Source organism: Arachis hypogaea, chromosome 18 (genome assembly GCF_003086295.3).
Source record: "Arachis hypogaea cultivar Tifrunner chromosome 18, arahy.Tifrunner.gnm2.J5K5, whole genome shotgun sequence".
Taxonomy (NCBI): domain Eukaryota; kingdom Viridiplantae; phylum Streptophyta; class Magnoliopsida; order Fabales; family Fabaceae; genus Arachis; species Arachis hypogaea.
In genome coordinates, this window is record NC_092053.1 from 108816691 (window position 1) to 108827054 (window position 10364).

General features: G+C 41.0%; 1 non-coding gene across 1 annotated transcript; it reads right to left on the reverse strand.

The window, feature by feature from the left end:
• LOC112774135 (small nucleolar RNA R71) lies at positions 1-108 on the reverse strand. The gene has a single exon (XR_003188637.1). It is a non-coding gene; the product is annotated as a small nucleolar RNA R71 (small nucleolar RNA).
• Between the last annotated feature and the right edge of the window lie 10256 nt (positions 109-10364).

Consider the following 10364-nt stretch of genomic DNA (forward strand, 5'->3'; position numbering starts at 1 on the left):
AAGCTTAGAGCTGATGTTCAAACCTTCAGACAGAAAGAAGGTGAGTCCCTCTATGAAGCTTGGGAAAGATACAAACAGTTGACCAAAAAGTGTCCTTCTGACATGCTTTCAGAATGGACCATCCTGGATATATTCTATGATGGTCTGTCTGAGTTATCTAAGATGTCATTGGATACCTCTGCAGGTGGATCCATTCACCTAAAGAAAACGCCTGCAGAAGCTCAAGAACTCATTGACATGGTTGCTAATAACCAGTTCATGTACACTTCTGAAAGGAATCCTATGAGTAATGGGACGCCTATGAAGAAGGGAGTTCTTGAGGTTGATACTCTGAATGCCATATTGGCTCAGAATAAAATATTGACTCAGCAAGTCAATATGATCTCTCAGAGTCTGCATGGAATGCAAGCTGCATCCAACAGTACTCAAGAGGCATCTTCTGAAGAAGAAGCCTATGATCCTGAGAACCCTGCAATAGCAGAGGTAAATTACTTAGGTGAACCTTATGGAAACACCTATAACTCAACATGGAGAAATCATCCAAATTTCTCATGGAAGGATCAAAAGCCCCAACAAGGCTTTAATAATGGTGGAAGAAACAGGTTTAGCAATAGCAAGCCTTTTCCATCATCAACTCAGCAACAGACAGAGAACTCTGAACAAAATGCTTCTAATTTAGCAAATCTAGTCTCTGATCTATCTAAGGCCACTGTAAGTTTCATGAATGAAACAAGGTCTTCCATTAGAAATCTGGAAGCACAAGTGGGCCAGCTGAGTAAAAGGATCACTGAAATCCCTCCTAGTACTCTCCCAAGCAATACAGAAGAGAATCCAAAAGGAGAGTGCAAGGCCATTGACATAAGCGCCATGGCCGAACCTGTGAGGAGAGGAGAGGACGTGAATCCCAAGGAGGAAGACCTCCTGGGACGTCCAGTGATTACTAAGGAGCTTCCCTCTGAGGAACCAAAGGACTCTGAGGCCTATCTAGAGACCATAGAGATCCCATTGAACCTCCTTATGCCCTTCATGAGCTCTGATGAATATTCCTCTTTTGAAGAGAATGAGAATGTTACTGAAGAGCAAACTGCCAAGTTTCTTGGTGCAATCATGAAGCTGAATGCCAAATTATTTGGCATTGATACTTGGGAAGTTGAACCTCCCTTGTTCATCAATGAACTAAGTGATCTGGATCAACTGACATTGCCTCAGAAGAGACAGGATCCTGGAAAGTTCATAATACCCTGTACCATAGGCACCATGATCTTTAAGGCTCTGTGTGACCTTGGTTCAGGAATAAACCTCATGCCCCTCTCTGTAATAGAGAAACTGGGAATCTATGGGGTGCAAGCTGCTAAAATCTCATTAGAGATGGCAGACAGCTCTAGAAAACAGGCTTATGGACAAGTAGAGGACGTGTTAGTAAAGGTTGAGGGCCTTTACATCCCTGCTGATTTCATAGTCCTGGATACTGGAAAGGAAGAGGATGAATCCATCATCCTAGGAAGACCTTTCCTGGCCACAGCAAGAGCTGTGATTGATGTTGACAGAGGTGAAATATTCCTTCAATGGAATGAGAACTCCCTTGTGTTTAAAACTCAAGGATCTCCCTCTGCAACCATGGGGAGGAAGCAGAAAAAGCTTCTCTCCAAGCAGAGTCAACCAGAGCCCCCACAGTCAAACTCTAAGTTTGGTGTTGGGAGGCCACAACCAAACTCTAAGTTTGGTGTTGAACTCCCATATCCAAACTCTAAGTTTGGTGTTGGAGAGTCTCAACAAAGCTCTGCACATCTGTGAGGCTCCATGAGAGCCCACTGTCAAGCTATTGACATTAAAGAAGCGCTTGTTGGGAGGCAACCCAATGTTTATCTAATTCTTATTTTTATTGTTTTTCATGTTTTCTTAGGTTCATGATCATGTGGAGTCACAAAATAAACAAAAAAATTCAAAAACGGAATCAAAAACAGCAGAAGAAAAATCACACCCTGGAGGAGCATCTGTCTGGCGTTCAAACGCCAGAACAGAGCATAGTTCTGGCGCTGAACGCCCAGAATGGGAGCATCCTGGCGCTGAACGCCCAGAACAAGCATGGTTCTGGCGTTCAACGCCAGAAATGGCAGCAAATGGGCGTTGAACGCCCAAAATGGGCACCAACCTGGCGCTGAACGCCCAGAGTTGTGTGCAAGGGAATTTTGCATGCCTAAATTGGTGCAGGGATGTAAATGCCTTGACACCTCAAGATCTGTGGACCTCACAGGATCACCTCAGGATCTGTGGACCCCACAGGATCCCCACCTACCTCCACTCACTCTCTTCTCTCTTCTCAATCATCCTCTATTCCCAATAAACACTCTTCCCTATTAACTCTTTACCACTCACATCCAAACACCCACTTTCCTTCAAAATTCAACATCTCTTTCCCACCCAATCCCACCCATATGGCCGAATACACATCTCCCTCCATCTCCTCCATATCTTCTTCTTATTCTTCTATTCTTTCTTCTTTTGCTCGAGGGCGAGCAACATTCTAAGTTTGGTGTGGTAAAAAGCATAGCTTTTTTGTTTTTTCCATAACCATTGATGGCACCTAAGGCCAGAGAAGCCTCTAGAAAGAGGAAAGGGAAGACAAAAGCTTCCATCAAGGGTCTAAAGCTCAGTGGTAGAACATTTGACTGCAAATCAAGAGATCCCTGAGATACCTCAGGGGATACATTTTCCTCCACACAATTATTGGAAGCAACTAAGGGTGGAACATCAAGAGCACTCCATCATCCTTCATGAAATCAGAGAAGATCTAAAAGCAATGAAGGAGGAGCAGCAAAGACAAGGAAGAGACATAGAAGAGCTCAAGGACATCACTAAGGTGGACTCATTCCTTGTTCTTACTTTCTCTGTTTTTCATTTTCCATGTTATGTGCTTATCTATGTTTGTGTCTTCATTACATGATCATTAGTAGTAGTAACTATGTCTTAAAGTTATAAATGTCCTATGAATCCATCACCTCTCTTAAAAAAAAAAAGTTTTAAATCAAAAGAACAAGAAGTACATGAGTTTTGAATTTATCCTTGAACTTAGTTTAATTATATTGATGTGGTGACAATGCTTCTTGTTTTCTGAATGTATGATTGAACAGTGCATATGTCTTTTGAAGTTGTTGTTTAAGAATGTTAAATATGTTGGCTCTTGAAAGAATGATGACTAGGAGACATGTTATTTGATAATCTGAAAAATCATAAAAATGATTCTTGAAGCAAGAAAAAGCAGCAAAGAACAAAGCTTGCAGAAAAAAAAATAGAAAAAAAAAATAGGCGAAAAAAAAAATATATAGAAAGAAAAAGAAAAAGCAAGCAGAAAAAGCCAAAAGCTCTTAAAACCAAGAGGCAAGAGCAAAAAGCCAATAACCCTTAAAACCAAAAGGCAAGGGCAAATAAAAAGGATCCCAAGGCTTTGAGCATCAGTGGATAGGAGGGCCTAAAGGAATAAAATCCTGGTCTAAGCGGCTAAACCAAGTTGTCCCTAACCATGTGCTTGTGGCGTGTAGGTGTCAAGTGAAAACTTGAGACTGAGCGGTTAAAGTCAAGGTCCAAAGCAAAAAAAAGAGTGTGCTTAAGAACCCTGGACACCTCTAATTGGGGACTTTAGCAAAGCTGAGTCACAATCTGAAAAGGTTCACCCAATTATGTGTCTGTGGCATTTATGTATCCGGTGGTAATACTGGAAAACAAAGTGCTTAGGGCCACGGCCAAGACTCATAAAATAGCTGTGTTCAAGAATCATCATATTGAACTAGGAGAATCAATAACACTATCTGAACTCTGAGTTCCTATAGATGCCAATCATTCTGAACCTCAATAGATAAAGTGAGATGCCAAAACTATTCAAGAGGCAAAAAGCTATAAGTCCCGCTCATATGATTGAAGCTCTGTTTCATTGATAGTTTGGAATTTATAGTATATTCTATTCTTTTTATCCTATTTTGATTTTCAGTTGCTTGGGGACAAGCAACAATTTAAGTTTGGTGTTGTGATGAGCGGATAATTTATACGCTTTTTGACATTGTTTTTAGTATGTTTTTAGTAGGATCTAGTTACTTTTAGGGATGTTTTTAATAGATTTTGTGTTAAATTCACATTTCTGGACTTTACTACGAGTTTGTGTGTTTTTCTGTGATTTCAGGTATTTTCTGGCTGAAATTGAGGGACTTGAGCAAAATTCAGATTCAGAGGTTGAAGAAGGACTGCTGATGCTGTTAGATTCTGACCTCCCTGCACTCAAAGTGGAATTTCTGGAGCTACAGAACTCGAAATGGCGCGCTTCCAATTGCGTTGGAAAGTAGACATCCAGGGCTTTCCATCAATATATAATAGTCCATACTTTGGCCAAGAATAGACGACGTAAACTGGCGTTTAACGCCAGCTCTCTGACCAAATCTGGCGTCCAGCGCCAGAAAAGGATTCAAAACCAGAGTTGAACGCCCAAACTGGCACAAAAACTGGCGTTCAACTCCACAAATGGCCTCTGCACGTGCAACACTTAAGCTCAGCCCAAACACACATCAAGTGGGCCCCGGAAGTGGATTTATACATCAAATACTCACTCATGTAAACCCTAGTAGCTAGTTTATTATAAATAGGACCTCTTACTATTGTATTAGGCATCTTGGAATGCATTGTTCTTAGACCATAGGGGCTGGCCACACGGCCATGCCTGGACCTTCACTTATGTATTTTCATACGGTAGAGTTTCTACACTCCATAGATTAAGGTGTGGAGCTCTGCTGTTCCTCAAAGATTAATGCAAAGTACTACTGTTTTCTATTCAATTCTTCTTATTTCTCTTCTAAGATATCCATTCGCACCCAAGAACGTGATGAAGGTGATGATTATGTGTGACGCTCATCATCCTTCTCCCTTATGAACGCATGTCTGACAAACACTTCTGTTCTACATGAAATAAGCTAGAATGAGTATCTCTTAGATCTCCTAACCAGAATCTTCATGGCGTAAGCTAGAATGATGGCGGCATTCAAGAGAATCCGGAAGGTCTAAACCTTGTCTGTGGTATTCTGAGTAGGATTCAATGATTGAATGACTGTGACGAGCTTCAAACTCGCGATTGTTGGGCGTTAGTGACAGACGCAAAAGGAGGGTGAATCCTATTCCAGCATGATCGAGAACCGACAGATGAATAGCCGTGCCGTGACAGGGTGCGTGAGCATATTATTCACTGAGAGGAGGGGATGTAGCCACTGACAACGGTGATGCCCTTGCATACAGCCAGCCATGGAAAGGAGTGAGACTGATTGGATGAAGATAGCAGGAAAGCAGAGGTTCAGAGGAACAAAAAGCATCTCCATTCGCTTATCTAAAATTCCTACCAATGATTTACATAAGTATCTCTATCCCTATTTTATTATTTATTATTCGAAAACTCCATAATTATTTTATATCTGCCTGACTGAGATTTACAAGGTGACCATAGCTTGCTTCATACCAACAATCTCCGTGGGATTCGACCCTTACTCACGTAAGGTATTACTTGGACGACCCAGTGCACTTGCTGGTTAGTTGTATCGAAGTTGTGACAGACAATAAAACTAGATCAGAGTACCAGGCCTTTGAAGCCATGGATATGTATCACAATTTCGTGCACCAATTTTAGATATTGAATGTGTGAATAATTGGTTTGATTATTGAATAATAAGGTTTGAGGAATTAATGTGTGGAATTTGATAGTTTTGGATGAAATTGTGTAGATGAAGTAAGTTTGGTTTTGGTTGAGTGTAATTATGTGAATATGGTTGGGTTGTGGTCATTTGGATGAGTGGAAATGAATTTGGCTTGTGAACATTGGAAAAATTGGTGATTTTTATTTTTATGAAAGTTTATTCAATGATCTTTCCAACGGTTCAGAAATGGTTGAAAATAGAATTTTGTAGAAGAAGTTATGTGTGTTGGAAGTTTGGGGTTTAAAGATGTAATTTTGCAGCTTTTTAACTTAGTAAAATATTTGGTAAAACGTACCCCGACGCGCACGCATGGCCGACGCACACGCATCACTCACGATTTTTACTACCTCACGCATGTGCCTGGCTGACACGTACGCATCGCTGCACGAATCCAAATGTCTCGTAGAAAATCCAGAGAGTTGCGCAGGTACTGTGCTGGTTTTGTGCGAGGAGCACATAATGTACCCACGCGTATGCATGGCTGACGCGCACGCGTCACTTTGCTTTTCTAACTCCCATGCGCGCGCATGGACGACGCTCATGCGTCACTTCCTTTTTCAGCCTTCCATGCGTGACTCTGTTTTCAGCAAAAGTTGATTTTTGAGTTTTTAAAGCCGAATTTCAGACTTTTAAGCCTCCATTCTCATCCTTTAAGTCTTAAATCTTTATAGCATGCCTAGTAATTTAAAGAAGCTAGGACATGTGGTAACTTGTGGATGAAGTAAAGTAAGAATCAATGATGAATGATGAGTAATGATGATTGTATGAGTTGCTGAGGATGATGGTGAGAGTGCTGTGTATGTTATGAGCCAGATGTCTATGATAAATATTGATTTATGGCTGGAAATAAAAATATGGCTTTGAATGATTGTTTTATCTCAAGCTCTCTTTCTTGAAAGTGCGACCCCAGAGAGATGAAGGAAGGTGAGGATCCCCTTCCTTGTTCCTCCTGGTATTATAAAATCGCCTCCAGCGAGATGGTGGGAGGTTAGGATCCCCTCCTTGGTTCCTCCTGGGCATATAAGAACGTATCTCCTGGGTAGATACAAGGGTTGTGGTTTCGCCCCACTTACTCCGGGATGTGGAGAAATATACCTGCCTGGGTAGATGCAGTGGCATTGATCCACTTGCTCCGGGATGTGGTGAGACATACCTGCCTGGGTAGATACAGTGGAGTGATTCCACTTGCTCCGGGTTTGGTTTTGAGACTCCTGGGGTAGATGCAGTGGTTAGCCCCCACTTGCTCCCGGTCGAGTATGATTTGAGGTTGAAACTATCTGAGTTTTGGATTTTCTCGGGTAGATGCAGTGGGTCGGCTCCACTTGCTCCAAGTTGAGATCCGAGATTCTGCTGACCCTATGTTGTAAGTGTAGCCGGACACTGTGAAAGTTCCGGATGAGCTCGCCCCCGTGGATAAACACCAGTGTGGGTGTTGTGTGATTATGATTATGATTGTGAATAACTCGATTTGGGGATGCACGACAGAGGAACAGTCCAATGGTTAGCTACTAGGACTTGTGGGGTTGGCTTTATAATCGACAGATGAGACTCATCAGCCATAGGACAGGCATACATCATTTGCATATGTTTGAATTATTTGGGTTTGCCTATTTGTTTGGATTGCTATATCATATATGCTATGTTAGCTGACTATATGCTATCTGTTCTACTTGTACCTTAATTGTGTATTATTTGTCTGTATTGTTTGTGTTTGTACAACTAAGAGGTCCCTCATGCTGGTGTTGGTTGACGCTGAGGGCTGTTCTTGTTGAAATGGAATAATGATATGATTAATGTAAAATGATGATTACTGAATGAGATAATTTGAGTTCCCTGGGTAGACGCAGTGAAGTGATTTCACTTGCTCCAGGTAGAGAATGAGATATTTTGAGCTCCCTGGATAGACGCAGTGAAGTGATTTCACTTGCTCCAGGTGAGGATATGAAGTATTGATATAGAATTACTGAGGTAAAATAACTGGTGATGGTTTGGCTTATGATTTTGATTTTGATTTGTTGGAGAGTTATAAGTTGGGAAGCATGAGGAAGAGAAATTAGATTTAGCATTCCCTTATGACAGTTGCCTATTCATGGATTAGCGAGAACATAGGACGAATATTTGGTGAAAGGAAGTTTAGGATGCTTAGTGAGTTTTTATTACAATGCATTGTATTTATTTGGCACTTTTAACATACTAGGAACCCATGGGTTGGGGGTTCTCATTCCGTATATATCTCTTGTTTCTCAGATATAGGTTCAGGTGCTCAGAAGTGAGCTGTAGTTCATCTGAGAGATGGCGAAGATCTTAATATTCTCTACTTTATATTTGCTTAGAATCTCTCCACCTTTATTTTGAAAAGCTTTATTATGTATTGAACTCTTTTGAACTTGCCTATAGAGGCTCTTATGTTTCTTTTGGGAGAGATTAGGAGATACTGTTATCAACTACTGTTATACTGTACCCTAGCCGGCCTAAACTTCGCGGGTCGCGACTAGTGGCTATTTACTTATGTTATATATCTATATATTGTCCTTCTCTTATTCTCCTTTATGACTTTATTCTTATATCGCTTTTAACTTCACGCTTTATCTTTTGGTTGTCGATGCTTGAGTGATACGACTTCACGATTTTATTTTTACTCTTTTTCAGGCTTCTCTTTTAATACTCCTTTCAATTATACTTATAAGTATGTATTAAAAATCCACTTGAGAGTTATACCACCTTATTATCATTGACTTATGACTCGAGCATAAGGATTTGAATATTAGGCTGTTACATAGAAACTATTCCTTCGGGTAGCTCGATTTCTACTTTGATGGGTGCTATACCGGAGAAATGTGGTGATCCCGGTCCTTGTATGGTTACTTGCACTATAGGTGGTATATAGTTTGTGGATTGCATGTGTGTCCTAGGTGTTTTATGTCAGCATTATGCCTTTTTCTGTATATGATACGTTGAAGCTTCCACCGTTGAAGAGGTCGGCCGCCCGTTTTGTTTTGGTAGATAAAAGCATAATCTCTGTGGTTGGCATTGCAGAAGACGTCTTGGTGAGCATTAAAGGGTTGATTTTTCCTATTGATTTCTACATTCTTGAGATGCCCACTAATGACTCTGGAAGAGCATCATCTATCTTGCTTGGGAGGCCGTTCTTGAAGACTTCTCAGTTTAAATTGGATGCCTTTTCGGGTACATATTACTTTGAGATTTATGGAAGAGCAGTGAGTTTCAACCTTGATAAAGCTATGAAGCATCCACCGGAAGACCATTCTATCTTCTAGTGTGATATGATTGATGATATTGTGGCTGAAGCCCACCATGGTATAGTTGATGAGAAGAACATGGTTCAAGGTGTAAGTGTGGGAAAACCGCCAAAATATGATGAAGACACCTTGCCACCTCCGGTGCTACCGGATAATCAAGTGCCAAGCCATGATTTGAATATGGAATTGAAGTCCCTTCCACCTCACCTCAAGTATACTTATCTTGAAGACAATTAAAAGCTCCCGTTGATCATTACAAAGGAGCTTACTTCCCAACAAGAGGAGCAATTGCTTAATGTACTGAGAAGAAACAAGAAAGCTATTGGGTGGAGTTTGGCAGACATAGTAGGTATAAGCCCTCAAGTTTGTGAGCACCTCATTTTCCTAGAGGAGGGAGCCAAGCCTATCCATCAACCTCAAAGGCGGTTGAACCCCACAATTCTAGAAGTTATGAAGAAAGAAGTGACCCGACTACTTGAAGCCGATATTATCTATCCAATCTCAGATAGTGAGTGGGTTAGCCCAGTACAAGTGGTTCCGAAGAAGTCCAGTATCACCATTGTCAAGAATGAGAATAGGGAACTCATGGCTACAAGGGTGCAGAATTCATGGAGAGTGTGCATCGACTACAGGCGCTTGAACTTGGCTACTCGCAAGGATCACTATCCACTACCTTTCATCGATCAAATGCTTGATCACCTGTCAGGTAAATCACATTACTGCTTTTTAGATGGCTATACTGGTTATTTTTAGATCCATATTGCTCCAGAAGACCAAGAGAAAACTACTTCTACATGCCCTTTGGAATGTATGCATATAAAAGAATGCATTTTGGTTTATGTAATGCACTGGCTACATTTCAAAGGTGCATGATGGGTATCTTCTCGGATCTTCTTGAGCACTGTATGGAAGTATTCATGGATGATTTTAGTGTCTATGGTGATTCTTTTGACCTTTGTTTGGATAATCTTGCTAGAGTATTAGAAAGATGTGCTAGTTCAAACCTTGTGCTTAATTTTGAAAAATGTCATTTTATGGTAAAGCAAGGTATTGTTCTAGGTCATGTTGATTCTAATACTGGTATATCTATTGATCCTGCAAAGGTTGATGTTATTTCTGGTTTACCTTACCTCTCTTCTGTGAGGAAAGTCTATTTTTTTCTTGGTCATGCAGGTTTCTACCGGCGTTTTATCAAGGACTTCAGTAAGGTTTCACTACCCCTTTCTCGTCTGCTGCAGAAAGACGTAGAGTTTGACTTGAGTGAAGACTACATGGAAGCGTTCGACGAGCTGAAGATTACCTTGACCCAAGCTCCTATTGTGAGAGGGCCTGACTGGAGTCGGCCGTTCGAGATTATGTTTGACGCATCTAACTATGT